Raw genomic sequence first — 8,297 nt, 5'->3', positions numbered from 1 at the left:
AGGAAAGGCCCTTTGCTCCCCCAGAGAGAGCAGTGATCCCCCTGGTATGCTCCCTTAGCCAGGATAAAGCTGTGGAGCTGTGCCAGGTCACCTCCCGCAGACAGGGCTCAGGGAGGGTGGTGCTTCTGCAGCTCAGCCCCAGAAAGTCTCCCAGCAACCCAGCATTTTAGGCCAGAGACAAGCAATGCAGAACTCACTGCTGCTAACAACTGTGGTACACTCTCCTCTGCAGAGCACATCCCCCCTGGAGAGTGAAGGAAAAGTGGGATGAAGTTACACAGGGAGAAAGGTGTTTCTCCTGGGTACCCTCCAAGCAGGACACGGTTGCCTTTTTCCTGGGAGTCCTCCCCTCAGTCCCTGTGAACCCAGCACTGAAGCCACATGGCACGAAATGTGCCTGTTTTCCTGAACCTTATTTCACCCTCCCAGGGCGAATGCCACAGGACATCACCTTTTGCTACCCAAAAATTATCAGACCAGAATTGAGACACTCCATCTTGCAAAAAGGCTTCCCCATTTTTTGCTAGGTAGACATTTTTAATCAAGGCTGTGGTATTTACAGTGCCCTTGGAGCTCATGTGTAGAGTTATATTTCTTTATATAGCTGTACAGACAGAGGTCTGAGTCTGTGTGTACAGTGATTCTATAGGAGATATAGAATGATAAAGTGGATGTAAACTGAAACCATTCTGAGTCACTCAACGCAGGCTAAACAACGCCTGGCTATGGACACAGCCACAAGACATAAAGTGAAGCCAGCAGACTCCTGAACAGAGAAACACCCCTGAGGGATACCCTTCCGAAATGTTCAACAGCCATGCAATGAATGTTTAAAAGCAAAATCAAAGGGAAAGGAAAAGACTCAGCAACGAAGTGGTGTTTGGCTATAGCTCTTGTGTACCCAGCTGCCACACAACTTGTTTTTCATAATCCCTGGAAAACCACCCCCTTAGGAGGGGTGTTGTTTGATTTTGTGGGAAAGTTTACAAGCTATTGAACAGCTCTGTGTAGAAACACAGAACGCGCAGCACACATCAGGCTCTCGTAGCTGCCTCCAGTTTCAACCCCCATTCACCAAGGACTTCATCCAGCATTCTCAGAGCAGGGTGAGGACAATTTGTCGCCCCCAGAACAAGCTAGTACACATTCAGGCTTCTCTGACTCCCAGGTGGCACGGGACTGAGCAGTGCCGGGGTTATCCATGACAAATCGGTCTGTGGGTGGCAAACCCCTGCATCTCCCCATCACTCATGCTGCTGGACCATTGCGCTGGAGGCAGAAGGACCAGCAGGATGCTGCTGCCGCCCAGGGCAGCAAAGCCCAAAGTGTTCTATGGCCAGAGAAGCACTGTTCTGTATAAAAATACATGAACAAGGTCGTGTGTACTCCTTCTTGGAAGAGTTGAGTGTTTTATGAACAATCCCATACACCGTTTTCTTTCAAAAAGGCCAAAAGCCTGGGGTGGTCCCACAAGCCTGCCACGAGGCAGCTCCCCCTCCATCGGGCAGGATGCTCAGGATGAGGCTGTCCAGGCACAGGGACCCCCGCCACCTGCCCACCCGTGGGGCAGAGAGCAGGGGCTGGGCCAGCCCCCGGGGCCAGCTGTGACCCACAGCCCCAGTCCCCGGGCCAGCCGTGCCACACAGCCCCAGCCCTTGCCCAGACATGTCACACAGCCCCAGCCCTTGCCCAGACGTGTCACCGAGCTGCTGCGTGGAGCAAGGGGGACAGAGACGGCCTCGCACCCCTCGTCCTGCACCCCCAGTCCCAGCTCTGCCCAGCACTCAGGGTCTAGGCCAAGACCACCAAGGGGAGGCTGGTGGTGGTGGTGGGCAGCAAGACAAATGCCTGGGACCACTCAACTGGGTTCGGGTGCCAGCTGGTGAGCGGGAAATCAATGGGAAAAACCATGAGAGCCTCAGTCGGGCACTTTGCTAAGATGTTCATTTATTAGCACCAGAGTGACTGCTGTTCTCCAACATGTTTTTCTTTCTTTAAACAACTTTGAAGTTAAGCATCACCTGAGAAATAATTGTACTTCATCCTTTCAGCCACCTCACTTGGCAGACCCCCACCCCTCCTCAGGGGGCCCCAGGCGAGTCCCAGACACCCCGGGCTGGGTGGAGGGATGGTGGGGACCCCCTTCAGCCCCCCCAGCTCCCACAGTGCAGCCCCCATGCACCCATGGCACCCAGCTGTAACAACCATGGCAGCATCCACAGCCCCCGAGCGCAGGGGACAGGGGACCACAGGGATCACAGCGCAGAAGTGGCAGCGAGCAGGAGGTGGAGGTGAGGGAAACTTCAAAGGGTCAGGTCCAGACAAGACCTTCCTGTCTCAGGGAGTCACAGGCAGCCCGGGAGGGGAGAGCCAGGGAGGCCTGTCAGCCTTCATTGGCCACAGGTAATGGTAGAGGGTAATTTCTGCTGATAATGTCACCGGAAGAGGAAATCCCACAGACTAAACTCATTAAGGCCTGAGGGGAACACAGAGAGGGGCTCTTTCTGCAGGAGGAGGACCGAAGGCTGAGTTTGTCTGAGTGGGGAAGCATCTCTCCTGGTACACAGACTGAGAGCTCTTGTGGCTCCTTTCTTTGGTGTGTGTTAGTTCCTAAAGCCTTTTCTCTCACTTTCGAGTCAAAACTCATCTGTCCTTCCAAAAAGTGCCCCCAGCCAAAAACCAAAAAAACCCCAACCACCCCCCCCCCGCCCCAAACCCCAAAAAGCCAAAATAAGGTGGCATATTGATGCTCAAAAGCCAGTAATTTGGAGACATTTGAGCAACTTTCCTTCATCAGCGCTCTTGTATGAAGCCAATAAATAAGGTATTACATTTCCGTCAGTGCTTGTTCCAGAGGCCATGAAATGTAATGCAGATATTTCCATTGGCTCTGGATCAAGACCAGCAACGCCTTGAAGCTGAGGCTTTCCAGGTACTCTGTGGGCAGCGGTGGAACAGTCCTCAACAGCTCTTCACCAAAGGGCAGCATCGCTTGCAAAACCAAACACCCATCATCCACGCGAGGCACCTGAGGCACAGGCAGGTGTAGCCCCCAGCCCTCCCCTCCCTTGAGCACCTGCAGATGGAACAAGTCCCTTGTGTCACCAAGGGGCCACCACACGGGGCTGCCCATGGGAGGAACAGCCTGTGCCCCCCGGGCACTGCCAGCCCTGCGACCACCAGCTGCTCCCAGGCACACCACAGTGTCCCCACACGTACTGCACGGCTTCTAGGCTGATGCTGTTACGGCTGCTTTTCAGCACATTGGGCACAGATTTGGAGAAAATGTGCAAGTTCCTCCTCATCTGAGTGCACAGCACAGCAGCAAAGCTCAGCCTGCTCAGCTGGACAGAGAACACCCTGGATCTCAGAAGCAATGCAGCCCGATCCCTGACATTTTATACAAAAACATTTTGGTGGTACAGCAGCTGAAAGTAGATAAAGCTAGGACGACTGGCATTTAAGCTGCTAATCCTTCTAGACGCAGTTAAATTGAAAAGATAAGATTATTTTTTTCAGTGCACATCTCCCCTTTGACAGCGCGGGTGGCTACTGCAGGCAGCACCCGGCCACGGCCCCTTCCCTCATCAGCAGAGCATCCCACCCCTGCAGAGACGGGTTCACACACCCTGACACAGCCAAAATTCAACTGGCTGCTTAGAGAAACTGGACCTCACTTGGAAACAAAAAAACAATGATGACGTTACACCAGCACCAGTCAGAAAATTCCTGATGGACAGAGGTACCTCAGAAACACGAGCTTGTCCGAAGTGAAACAATGTGGGAAAAATATGTTACTTTTGAGGGATGTTAGTTTTAAAATAAAGATGAAGGGGAAACATTTACAGTTAAAAAAAAACAAAAAACAAAAAACAATACAAAAAAACCCCACATAACAGAAAACCCCCACCACATTACATTTCTATCTATTTTTTTTCAGGTTTTGAAATGTCAGGTTTCTTAATGTCCAATAAACTGTAAAATAAAGATCAACATTTAAATCAAGTGTTTTGATTTTCTTAATCAGACTGTTCACTTTTATTATATTTTTTTTAGATTTTGAGATCACAGGAAACGTAGAAGGAAAAGAAAAATTCTGTTTCCTTCTTCGCTCCTGACCATGGTCTTGAAAGCACTTTGCATCAGACCTACGAGCCTGTGCTTTTCCCTGGATACCACCTCTCTTCTCACACAACTGGAGGAGAGTCAGACAACAGACAGCTCCTGCACCAACACGGCCATGGGCTCTCGGCATGGGAGGAGGGAGGACAGTGCTTCAGATGGTCCTGGAAAAGGTGAGAGCTCTCCTCTCTGCTGGACCAAGCTGCATGGAGCCTCCTCACACTTCTTCACGTGTACCTTGCTGGAGAGTACCGCAAACCCTAACGAACACGCTTTGTGGGAGCACCTGACCCCAACTGATCTTCAAAATGATGAACTTTCTGTTGCCAGTGAATAACTGTTCTCTAGAAGCGAGACAGAAGGAGGTACCTGCCTCAGCCCCTGTGGCAAAGCGGGAGCTGTTGTGGTTGGTGAGACACGATGATGCTCTGGCAGAGCCGGCTGCCCCCGTTAACTACTCTTAATGGCAAAATGCAACTGGCGCTTACACACAGTGGATAAAAACAAGTCCATTTGCCAAATCAAATTGGTGAAAACATACTCTGTTCTAATTTTCACTTATAGTAAAAACAGTCTAGTTACCATAGCGTCTCTACAAACCCTGAATATAGCAGAGCTAGAGAGAAGGGACGCTCCTCATGCACTGAGCAGAACTTATTGAGTCATATGAACTGCAGTAAAAGCAGGGTCCAGCAATATATGGAACATTATTTCTTCAGACTGATCCTGAGAATAAACTCTATTTCTCTCACATACCTATTTTAAACCATATTTTTTTCTGCTCGAATAAAAATGTTGTTGTATTTGAGGTCTTAATCATATAATTAGTAACAACAACAAATTAAAATGAATGAATCCCATTCTGATTTATTTATTTGTCTTGCAGTGTTAAATAAGAAGTACACAAAATACAACTAAGTCATTTTAAGTCCCCGCTTTAAATCCTAATCATGAATTGCCACATCTAGATAAAACCAAACCAAAGCAAAGCTTTTTATTAAGTGACAGCTGAGAGGTGCAGCGCACGCGGTCCCCACTCACGCCAAGGTAAAGCCTGTCCCCATGTCTCAGGATTTCTGGTTAGGATGGCCACACTGAGCTGCAGGTGACGTGACACCGGTGGCTGTGCCTCGGCACCGTTCTCCCCATCACACCCCGTATCACAGGCATGGGACAACTAGAGGTCACAGGGTTGTTAACCTTTGTCAGGTCTCCCAGATTAGCCCCTCTCTGCCCACAGAGAGGACACTGTAGCTACCCACCCCCTGAGGGACACGGGTCCCACCTCCACCTGTTGGGACCCACGGGGCTAGTCCTGGCCTAGGAGCCTCAGCCCTGCCTCAAAGCAGAACAGAAATGTAGCACACAGCAGAGGATTTGTTGGGTAGTCCAGCTGCTCTCCCACCACCCTGATGCGGATCATGGGTCCCTCCTCTCATCTCACGTTTCTCCAAGTGGTGCCCAGACCTCTCCCCCTGCCTGGCTGGAGAAGCCCCTCACCCCGAGCACTCACACGCGAGCCCGCACTGCAGGGCTGCTCCTGGAGCCTGCAGCTGCACCCACACACATGAGATGTCCAAGCCAGGAGCAGTCACCATCTCCCTGCAGGGCTGAGTCCTAGCTAGAGCCTCTGCCTGCTCCAGAAGACTTATTAGTGCTTAGATGGGCACTACACATTTGATCATTTCACGTATCTGCTGCACCAATCATCATTCTAAACCTACTTTCACCATTCACTCATTATGGGAGGGAGTCCTTCATTATAACAACACTTCCTTTGGTCTTCAGATGTAATAGCTGTCTGATCAGACTCCATTCTTCTCATATATATCATCTAGTCATACGTACCATAGCTGAATAGCACATTCATAGCTTCTACCACTGAATAGAATCCATATGTTCTCCTCTTGCCTCTGCAGAGATTTAGCTGTCTGAGATACTCGCTACGGGATCCTGCCTATCCCATTTAACACCAACATTCAGACATAAAGCAGCATCGGATTTTCTGGCCCGTTCCTCCGTGAGAACGTGGGGCATGATCAGCCACCAGTATGAAAATCCCCCCAAAACACTGGCGTGAACTGCAGACACACCAAATGGAATGCAGTGAGGACAGGATAAATGTAATTTTCATGTCTGAACCCTCTATGATTTTGTCTTTCAAGAAAATGCAGGTTCCCAAAATAACAGTGGAAAGCAGATGTGGAAGCACAGCAGAAATCACTGCAGAGAATGAGCAGTAAAACAAGACAGAGCGGGGCCGAGTCTCCCTCTCTGCTTACAGCCACATAGGAGGCAGAAAGCAGCACACCTGGATGAGAGCACGGCCGCTGCTGTGGCGGGCAGGAGGCAGGCGACTCGGGGGGACCCCTCTGCCAAAATCACCCGCTCCAGCCCCACTGCCCCCACGCACCGCAGCCTTTCAGTGGTTAGAGCAGGGCAGAACGGCGCCCGTGCGGCGCTGAGCACGGGACCATCAGGGTCCTCATGGTGTAAACCTGCCCTCACTGCCATCTGTGGCTGGTTGCTGGGGATCTAAATGTTTGGGTATTTATAGCACAGCAGCAGAACAGCATCGATATTATAGTCTGCACAGCCCTGATGGCACGTCAGTGCTCCAGTGAATTCTAAGTTCCCTTTCAGCCCATTAGACTCTCTCTCCCTGAGAGTTAGATAAATAATCTTCTTCCTGCTCCAGCACCGACTTTCACACGGTACTAAGGAACAGCAAAACATTAGACAGTGAAGTGCTGCTTTATGTAAAGCTTTTTCCAGGTAATCAGCCAGAGCTGACTCATTTTTGAATGTTTGTTTGCACAGATTAAAACAAACAGTTGCCTTTAAAATCTCCAGTGACTCCCTCTGTCACTCTCTTCTTCTTGCAATCCCAAACTGAAGCAATGAACAGAAGATTGTCATTAGATCACCAGTAAAAAAAAAAAATAATTATCTTCTGCCAGACTTTTGTTGTGGACTACAAAGAGCATTGAGAATATCCTCCAGAGGGTGTCCCATAGGGAGTACAACGGCTCTTGGGCCCCACACAGGGGACAAGCAGTCCTGTGTGGGGCAGAGAGGTGAACAAGACTACTCCTACATGTGCCACCAGTAAACTGTAGGTACTACGTAATGTGCTGCTTAAGGAATTAATCTCTTCTGCCACTTTTTTCTTTTTTTTTTTTTTTTCTTTTCATGTGTGCTCAGTGAAACACTTCCTTGCTGCCCCTCAAAAGCAGAGACACACCAGCCAGGGGTGGCAGAGGAATAGGACTGGATCCAGATCCCCTCCCGTTACAGCCGAGGTCCCACAGGACAAGGCTTTCTCCCTGAACCACAGTGTGCTCACGGATGGGAGATGTGCTGTGAATCCTGAGCGGAGTGCTCTCCCGTGTGAACAGGGCAGTTCAGCTCAGGAAACTGCTCAGAACAAGCAGGTGGACGAAGGGAATTGTGTTAAACTTCGGTGACATTTCCCCTGTCTTGTCCCCTGCCCAGAAGTACTGAGCTGCTTCCAAGCACTAGGCTCAACAGAGCTGGGTGTCTGGGCAGGAAGACACGATGTCTGGGTATTTCATTCTCCTCTAGAGCAACATCCCTCTGGCACCAGGTAAGATTTCCCGGATTAGTTCTGTAAGTGTCAGTCAAGGGTTAATGTAGACATATCAGTGTAAAAATGCTAAACACAAAGAGCAGTAAGATTCCTTATTTCTACTTAAAACGCTACACTGAACACCTGCAGCCTCTGCACTTTCAAAAGACACGTATTTTCTTTCAGAGAATCACAGTGGCACTTTGTACACACGAAGCTGTGAATGCGGACCCCTCCCCGCTGGCAGAGCCCCGGCAGCCGCCACCGCGGGCACCGAGCCCCCCTCTGCTCCCCGGGGGGCTTCGCTGGCATTTTCGGAGCCGCTACGAATGAATCCCCTTTTTTTTCATGAGCTCCCTTCCCAGCTTGTCCCCTTCGCAAAGGAAACATCTCCACGAGACAGACCCAACGTGCTGGTTTTTAACGGCCATTTCCACTTCGCTACCCGTGCCGAACCCCGCACCAGCGGCACGGCCACGGCTCCGCGGGACCGGCTGCGGGACCCGACGGGGCGCGCCAGGGCCAGCCCGCCCGTCAGCCCACGCCGCCCGCGGGAGTCTCCGTGCGGCGCGGAGCCCCCGCAGCG

Source organism: Calidris pugnax, unplaced genomic scaffold (genome assembly GCF_001431845.1).
Source record: "Calidris pugnax isolate Ruff unplaced genomic scaffold, ASM143184v1 scaffold29, whole genome shotgun sequence".
In the NCBI taxonomy this organism is placed as follows: Eukaryota; Metazoa; Chordata; class Aves; order Charadriiformes; family Scolopacidae; genus Calidris; species Calidris pugnax.
The sequence above is the reverse complement of the archived record's forward strand: the minus strand, read 5'-3'. Positions refer to the sequence as shown.